The sequence below is a fragment of the Anabrus simplex genome, chromosome 10 (assembly GCF_040414725.1).
Source record: "Anabrus simplex isolate iqAnaSimp1 chromosome 10, ASM4041472v1, whole genome shotgun sequence".
Taxonomy (NCBI): Eukaryota; Metazoa; Arthropoda; class Insecta; order Orthoptera; family Tettigoniidae; genus Anabrus; species Anabrus simplex.
This window is the reverse complement of record NC_090274.1, coordinates 133,710,776-133,720,513: the sequence shown is the minus strand read 5'-3', so window position 1 is coordinate 133,720,513 and position 9,738 is coordinate 133,710,776. Positions and strand designations below refer to the sequence as shown.

Below are 9,738 nucleotides of genomic sequence, written 5' to 3'. Positions count from 1 at the left end.
AGATACAGAGAAGTTCTACGGAAGGCTGTACAAAAAATTCCAACTAACGGGGTTAGGATGTTGTATAGAATATCATCTAGAAATGGTATGTGGGACATATATCATAGGAAACTCACTGAGTATAACCTAGAGATACGGAAAGAAAAAAGAAAAGCTTGGAGACTGTTCTGTGAGAAAGTGGAATCACACACTGAAACAGCAAGTCTCCAGAAGGTTCTGAAAGCAACCCATATAAACCAAGTGGGGGCACTGGAGAAACCAGATGGGTCATTTACTCAGGCGGAGAGGGACACACTGCAGATACTAATGGCGTGTCATTTTCCTGAGGCTGAGGAGATGACAGAAGAAGCGGTTGGAACAGAGACCGAAGCTCTAAGAGCAGACTGGAACTGTGCCAACATAATAATAAAACATAACCATATAAAATGGGCAATCGAGAAGTTTCATCCTATAAAGGATCCAGGGCCAGATAAGATGCTTCCAATACTCCTGAAGTAAGTACGGGAGATACTCGTCAATGCCCTGACGGACCTTTTCAGAACTAGTCTAGTCTTAGGGGGCTGTCACACAGGCTCGATTGAACGACTGCGATCGACCGACTAAGAAAACAAACCTACAGAGGGCAGTGGCACCAGTCACACAGCATCGATCGTCAGCGATCAACTACGAGCGATGAAGATCGACTGGTTTGTAAAAACAAACGTGTCCGTTTTTCAGTCGCAGTCGTTCGATAATGGCGGACGCAACATAGTCATCTGTTGATGAAATCGAAACATTAATTTGCTTAGTGTATGAAAACAAAGTGGTGTATAATCCTAGACTCCCTGGATATAGTAATAGGGAGACCGTGAATTTTGTATGGCATTCTATAGTGTGGAGAATTGGGACAAAAACTGGTAATTAATTATTAGATTTATTACGATTATCTTATGAATAGTGTTATCTTAGATTATTTATTGATAAAGTATATTATACGGAATAGAGTGGTAAAATGAGTTACACTAGGAGAAGTAGTAATTATCATTCTTGTAACTTAATTGAAGAAATGTTTGGAAAACATAAGCAGTGCTTTCCTAACCTCCATCTCGTACCTAATGAAATGAATACCATTGTTTGCTTTAATGACAAATAAGTGTAGGCCTATGCCATAAGTAGGCCTACTACATGTATATTTTCTTTGTCACAATATTCTGATTCATTGTTTCAGGAAAAAGTTGTGCCAGAACATGGCAAATTCTGAGGGCTGGATATCGAACTTGGAGAGATAACATCCTCCCTCTCCTCCCAGGTTCTTCTGTACAGAAAACATAAAATGGGTCTACTTCAATGCCCTCAACATTCTGGAACTCTTCATTGCTGGAAGAAGGTACAATTCTGTAATATTTATTTTTTAAAGTAGGCCTACATTACAGACCAGTGTTCTAGTTGTGAAAGAGTGAGGGGAAGATTCAGTCTGTAGGCCATAAGTTCCACCCATCTGTTCATTAATTTATCAGATATAACTGAAAGTAATATAATATAATCTAACCTAGCAATCATCTTACTAAAATAATTATTGAAAGTAACAATTTCTTAAACAGAAGGCTTGTGTCCAGACTAAAATGTAGCTCCAATTTAGAAGAATTGCATTAATATGTTGTTCATTTTTTTCAGTTCTATAACAAACACATCTATGGAAGTGGCACCTGGTGTATGAGAGCCTTTTCACCAAGCTGAAATATAGGAGGAGGAAGCAGAAATAATTTGTGTTGGAGGGGTTTAACTCCTACAGTTCAGAAATTACTGAAGGGACTTCAACTTCCAGTCCAGTGGCTTCTGCTTCTACAAACAGCTTTGCCAGCAGTTAAAAATAAAAGAAACAGAAATGTGAAAGTGATGATGTGTTAAGTGAATATTTAGAAAATATACTGAAAACTGAAAAGAAAATATAATCAATGTTATTTTTAGTGTCTTCATGATGACATGGAAAGAATGAGTGAACTAGGTCGAAGGGTTTTCAAAGTTAAAATTCAGAATCTGTTGTATACAGTGTTAGACCAAGAAAGAATCTAATAAAATTTATGTTCTTGAGAAATGTTCTACTTTTTAAATTAAATCATTTTTTTGTTATACTTATCTATCAATATTTATTGGAATACTCAGTGAGTTATGTGTATTAGGACCTGATGGGAAAGAACCTTAACTCCAATTTTTATTAATTATTAGCATTATTACAACATCTTAATTTGTATATTTTATGTGGTAGAACAGGTATGGTTTACAAGGAAAGGAGTTTTTGAAATACATGTAGTAGGTCCTTTCTGTATGTATGTAGTAAGCAGTTGTAAAGCACAGGTGGTCTGAAACCAGACCAGCATATTGATAGTTCTGTCCAAGAGCTGACTTCCTTCTTACGGTATACTGTTGATCACAACTGCAAACTCATTGCACTAGGTTTGTACAGCACAGGTGGTCTGAAACCAGACCAGCGTATTGAGACTTCCTTCTTACGGTATACTGTTGATCGCAACTGCAAACTCATTGCACTAGGTTTGTACAGCACAGGTGGTCTGAAACCAGACCAGTATAAAGACATTAGTAGTTTTGTCCAGGAGCTGACTGCCTTCTTACAGAATACTGTTGATCACAACTGCAAGCTCATTGCATTGGGTTTACTGCATCTGTGTTCAATGTTGCTTGCTATACTGCCATCCTGCGAGAATACACATCCTAAATACCTATTTGAAATTATCTACATGTTCCAGTTTTGTATTCTCAACCTGACATTCAGTTCTATTTTATCTCCTCATTCCAAGTACTCTCCTGCCATTGTACCTGTCTGCACCAGCAATCACTACTTTCATGTCTGTTACCATACATATAATTTATTAATAACATATAGGCCTACAGAGGGCATCAAGGTAGACTGCTTATTTTATTTCTTGTGCTGTAGATCCATTAATATTAGATTGCACAGTTTCAATAGACCAAGTTGTTTGCATAGGACAAAATTCTTACTACAGTTATACCTGACAGAATCCCTCCCTGCCACCTTATAACTTTGTAACTTAGGTAGCCTTTATCTCCTCATTCCAAGTACTCTCCTGCCATTGTACCTGTCTGCACCAGCAATCACTACTTTCATGTCTGTTACCGTACTTATAATTTATTAATAACATATAGGCCTACAGAGGGCATCAAGGTAGACTGCTTATTTTATTTCTTGTACTGTAGATCCATTAATATTAGATTGCACAGTTTCAATAGACCAAGTTGTTTGCATAGGACAAAATTCTTACTACAGTTATACCTGACAGAATCCCTCCCTGCCACCTTATAACTATGTAACTTAGGTAGCCTTTATCTCCTCATTCCAAGTACTCTCCTGCCATTGTACCTGTCTGCACCAGCGATCACTACTTTCATGTCTGTTACTGTAATTATAATTTATTAATAACATATAGGCCTACAGAGGGCATCAAGGTAGACTGATTATTTTATTTCTTGTGCTGTAGATCCATATAAACAATGAAAAACAAAGATGAAAAATTCATTTGTAACTATTTTGACAGATGTTTCCACCAAAGTTTTGTAGATTTTAATCTACAACATAAAAAACTGTATTGTGTGTGATGTGATATTAAGGGGATATGATGGCAGAAAATGTACATTATTTAAATAAAAATATATTCATATGACAGTTACATGCTTGTAATAAAAGGTTGAGTAGATTAATTACCCTGTAAGTCAATCCAAGATCTTACAAGGCCCATACACCCTACTCTGTCAAACATTCATTTATATAATTGGTATTTACAAACAGTTTTGACAGGCAATGTAAGATATAGCAAAATTAAATCATTTACCACCTGAGGCCTAAATAACATTTTACTGTAGACGGCAATAGTAGTCTATTTAGTTGTTAGAAAGGCATACTCTTCACTTCTAAAAATAGAAGGCAAGGTGCTTGTTATTAGCACCTATTATTTTTTGCAGTGGTTGGTTCTCATTTTTGGTGAAATTGAAGGCAAAGTTTTCATTTTCCTTGAACTGATTCATAAGGAAAGTATTTCAGGATGGATAGATAGGCTTGGTCATGTTCATATCAGTAAAGAAGTTACATATGAACAATACACAGAAAGGAAAAATCAACATTGAGGTAAGAAAGAGAGTCCTACCAGACCTTTGCGGAAAAAGTTGTTACTCTGTACCAAGGAGTTTACCAGTAACTTGGATGGAAGTGCAGGATTTATATTAATTGGCTTATTATTGCCAAGTGAGCAATTAGATCAGCTTGCCAGTGCAAAGTTTGGGGAGACAGTACTTTATGCTTAGTGATGAGGGTAATAAACAAGACCTTGTGTGTAATTTACATGTAGTTTTGACAAGTATCAGTCTATTACACTGCCAACGTACTTATTAGAACAATATTCCAGAAGCTTTTCCTATAGTTATTAAGCTAGTGTACAGAGCACTAGCCTCACCTGAACTCCTCAAGAAATGTACACATATGTGAATACACAGAATCCTAAAGAGAATTTACTTTGGAAGAAATGTCCATAGACAACCTTTCTTCACAGCCATTTGGTAAAATTAGCTGCTGTAGTCTTTAATGATATAAATTAAGACAGGTTTGTCATTCTTACAAAGTTTGGATATGGACCTGGATTCTTTGCACAAAACACAGTAGACCTACAGAAATTCAGCAACATGCTTGTCATGAAAGCAATATGATACTATTCTGAACATGGCACAATAACAAAGAAGAGGAGAGGCGACAAGAGATTTGCAGAGGATCATGAGGGAGAGAAACAGTGTAAGGAACTCCATTGCTTTTATCATTTTCACAATATTCAGAGCATATGTGCATTTTTCTTTCTTTCAAAATTATTTACAGGATTGTAATGAAACCTGACACACTATTTCTACATTAGGTAATGTAAATTTTGACTGGAAGCATTTCTTGATATGTCTATTATTTTGGTAGGTGGGATCTCACCAAGTGGTATGAAAAAAAAAAAAAGCTGTTAACCTCCATCTAATAAACACCTCAAAATATCATTTGAAAAGACAGTAATTATGCCCCAGGATCCAGCATCATTAAAACAAATAAGCATAAATGGTATTAGTCTTAATATTTGAAATACAATGAGCCACTTTTGTGAGGCTTTTGTTGGAATTTTCACCCTGTCAAGAATTCTGGCTGTAGTGCTCTATGAATGGCATCATATATAATAGGAACAAATCCACTGATGTATTGTGAGCAATCCTAAATCTGTATGAGTCACCGATGTCCAGAAACCTGTAGGCCTAAATAAATATATTTCCACTGTTGATGGTAGCACCTTCAAATTATGAATTCAAATTGATGTACATAACAGTTTTCAGTCCTTTTTATCAATACTTTATTAGAATCCTGCAGAATGCCACTAATCTTTTATTTGATATATTTTGCCACGGACATACAGTAGCTGTTTCGAAGGTGAACATCACTTTTGACTTTAAACCTAAAAAAATCGTTGTGAATATTGAATTTAACGATAGTGTCAGCCTTTCCTCAGAACTTATACTTTTCCTGTAATTTGTTTGCCTGATGTTTATTATTAACTTCATTTTTTCCTCTAATTCCTTATACCGTAATTATTGATGGGCATTCGGTACTAGTTCCTGAATTTTTCTTCGTCATTCCGCAACGAAGGCACACTTTGGTGGAATTCTCCATGGCTCTTTACCTTGTCCACTGCGATCGTCTGGTTCTTTCCTATCTCCTAAGATATTCCTAGGTTAGAATCATATTTCCACCCGAATTATCGCTTTCACAACACATTCTTTTTCTCTCGTGAATATGAATACATCTGTAGCCTGTACGGTACTGGGCGGGAGTATCAGCTGTTTCCGTGCAGTCGATCCCTCTCGATCGATGAGCAGTGTGACAAGGTAAATGAATTTAGTCGTTAGTACTCGATGCCAATTGGTCGCTCTTGATCGTTCGATGCCCTGTGTGACAGCGGGCTTAGAGTACGATGTCACCATGGATGAGTTCCGTGTCTTTTTAGGACTTATGTTTCACATGGGTGTTGCGCAAGTGTTTCGTATTAGGGAATGCTGGAAAACGCACAGGTTATTCAACATTCCATGTTTTAAGAACTACATGAATAGAAATAGATTTCTACTTCTACTGAAGTGCCTCCGTTTTGCAAGGAACCCAGCTGAGGGAGATCCAAAACCAGCAGATCGTTTGTATAAAATACAACCAATGATAGAGTACTTCAATGATAAAATGAAGGAGGTTTATGAACCTGGTAGGGAGCTGTGTATTGACGAATCCATGATGCTGCGGCGTGGTAGACTGATGTTTCGTCAATACATAAAAAAAGACAAATACGGCATCAAGCTCTATATGCTCAAGGAGACGGATGGAACGGTTATAAATTTTACGTCTACACCGGGATAACAGACGACTTAGGTGGGAAAGAACGACCATGCTGCAAAGGTAGTGCTCCATCTTATGCAAGGCCAGCTAAATTTAGGATATGCACTAAATGGACAATTTCTATAATAGCTATTCTTTATCTGCTACTCTTCTCAGTAATGGGACAGATTCGACTGGTGCAGTCAGAGTTGGCAGGAAGGAAACGCCACCCAGCATAGTTGAGAGCAAGCTAAAAGTTGGCGAAGTTATCTGCTCTTATGCTAACGACATAGCCGTGGGAAAGTGGCGGGATAAGCGTGAGGTACGATTCATTTCGACAGAATATGAGCTTGACGTGGCAGAGTTAAGCAACAAGAGAGGGGCCAAAAAACTGAAGCCTAAAGCAATAGTGGAGTATAATAGACATATGTCAGGCACAGATTGCCATGACCAAATGATTTCCTACTATCCTTTCACAATACAAACAACGAAGTGGTATCGAAAATGAGAATTCATGTGGTTGAAATGGTATTATACAATTCCTACAAGCTGTATAACAAATTCTCTGTAAAGAAGGTACCGTATCACCTTACGACTTTCGACTGGCAATAATTGAGTTATTACCAGCTGACTACAGGCAACCGTTTCGTAGGCTCCCAAAATCTCTCGCGCCGCCTACAGGGACTCATTTTGCAAGTAAATGTACGGCTAAGGAGAATGGACGTACACAGTGTTACGAAAAGTGGTGGCGCAGGGACAGCATGTTCTGCAGAGAGTGTCCAGGACAGCCAGGCTTGTGCCTTGAGAAATGTTTCGTGGAATTCCACAAGACAGAAATAACTGACCGCAAACAATGTCATGTCTCCCTGTGTTTGTTGTAGCACACTGTATTGTACAGCTTATGGAGTAATGTAAGTATACAATGTTCACACAGCAATAATAAGATTCTACTGCACAGTATTTTTATGTGAAATGTTCAAAAACTTATTTTTTTGTTGTAAAGAAGTTTTGCAATCGAACAAAACATTTTCCTCGTTCCACTTCATTACTAGTCATGACGCACATGCAACGTCAAACGGCACCGAAGGCGAAAAGCTCATCGGTAGTGCCGCTGACGCAGCGTGGCTCGTATGCACATAAATAATATTGAAATAATTAAAATAATAATCTAAAATGCACAAGGACACAGAAATGAACACCTTTAAACAAAAAAAGTATTACGGTACCTCGGTAATGGTTGCCGATATCCGAGCGGCCGCGAACGTGATAACAGAGATAAATTTTTTGTAATGATAAATATTAGTAAAGAGCCGAATAACATTGAAAATCCAATAAAAATTCATGAAAATACACCTTTTTTTGCATTATATTACCGTCGAATTGTAATATATATGAAAGGAAAAAAAGACAAAAACGAAACAAGCGGGACTCGATCCAGTGAACCAGCGACTACGGAGCTTGAACGCTAACCACTTGACCACCGCAGTTTCGTGCTCACGATCGCAACGAGAAAACTTCTCTGCGATTTTCTCGAAAACGGTTTTTCTCTTACTAGTTGCTTTACGTCGCACAAACACAGATAGGTCTTATGGCGACGAAGCGACAGGAAAGGGCTAGGAGTGGGAAGGAAGCAGCCGTGGCCTTAAGGTACAGCCCCAGCATTTGCCTTGTGTGAAAATGGGAGATCACGAAGAAAAAAAAAAGGAAAAAAACCATCCTCAGGGCTGCCGACAGTGGGGTTTTCCCGAATACTGGCCGCACTTAAGCGACTGCAACTATCGTGCTCGGTTTCTCGAGAACGCCTTAGTAGTACAACTTCCTATTTTCACATTGTCTTGTCCTAAATGTGTACAATGTTTGAAGATGCTCCGTGATCCGAACGTCGTGGCCTCCCTGTGTAAGATTAATGCACCTGTATTCAGTCTGTGCTGTTTAATTTGCGTCTGTATTTCCTCCGCTTGTAGTGTTTTGTAGATAATGCAAAGTATATTAGTTTCATATTTAATCCAATTTTAGACGGTATTATTCTTAATTGGTTACCCTCCCCCCCCCCCCTCACAGGTCGGTTTTCGCCTCGGACTCAGCGGGGGATCTCACCTCTACCGCCTCAAGGGCAGTGTCCTGGTCGGGGGATACATCTGGGGAGGATGACCAGTACCTCGCCCAGGCGGCCTCGCCTGCTATGTTGAACAGGAGCCTTGCAGGGGGATTTGCCTGGAGGAGAAGTGGGAAACCAAGGAAATCCACTTCCAGGATGGCTGAGGTGGGTTCGATGACCTCCCGAGACTGGGTGGACCCCGTTCCAGCCCTCGTACCACTCTTTCAAATTTCGTGGCAGAGCCGGGAATCGAACCCAGGCCTCCGGCGGTGGCAGCTAATCACACTAACCGCTACACCACAGCGGCATGTTTAAGAATATTTAAGGAAATGAATACTTGTTTACAGACATATGTACCACAAATGACACGAAAACTGTCTGATGCATGGCAGTTCTTTGGAATTACTGATGATAAAAATCGGCAAAATGCAAATTTTGCTGCCGCATTTACGCGACGGGTGGTGGCATATGAAATGTGTGGGATCATATGAAGAGACACCACAAGGATGAAATGAGTAGGTCGGAGAAAACATCAGTTATGTTGTGAGAAAAGGGCAATGAATTTACGTTGTCATACCAATTACGTGTTTAAACGTGCCGCTACAGTACATTCACTCGGTACAACCGGCTGATGACGTCACAACTGCTCCGCTCCGTCCGCAACACTAGGACTGGAGTGGAGGAGGAATTGAATGACGATGTTAAACAAAGGGAGGGAGGAGCGAGTGGCAGACGAATCGAATGAATTGTGAATGATATGAAGTGTTTGAACTACAAGTTCATAGAAATTGAGTGGTTGGTTCACACTTCATAGGAGTGAACGACTCATTCACGAGTTACCCGTCACTCTTTGTTCGCGGACGGCCGGTATTGAAATTCTTCTAGTTGATACGATGACAATGACGGGTAGTATTTTTCGGAAGATTCGGGACATTAAAGTTGTAAAGGTGAATATTATTTTTCCCACTTCTAAATTGTTAATAATGCAGAGGGAAAATGTTACCTGACGTGCAATAAATTAACAAACTGAATGATTACATATGTGTCTTCGGAATAACAATTATTTACAGTACGTAATGTAGGTTTAAAAATACAATGACTTACCTAATATTATACAAGTACAACCTTGGGGAGTGGAATCGGACGTAAGGCTTTTTGCGGATGATGTTATTCTCTATAGAGTGATAAGTTACAAGATTCTGAGCAACTGCAACGTGACCTCGAAAATGTTGTGAGATGGACAGCAGGC

General features: G+C 39.0%; 1 long non-coding RNA gene across 1 annotated transcript; it reads left to right on the top strand.

Annotated features, from left to right (window-relative positions):
• Positions 1–591: 591 nt before the first annotated feature.
• On the top strand, positions 592–1,869 carry LOC137502416 (uncharacterized). The gene is made up of 3 exons (XR_011018780.1): positions 592–896; positions 1,208–1,366; positions 1,654–1,869. It is a non-coding gene; the product is annotated as an uncharacterized lncRNA (long non-coding RNA).
• The last annotated feature ends 7,869 nt before the right edge of the window (positions 1,870–9,738 follow it).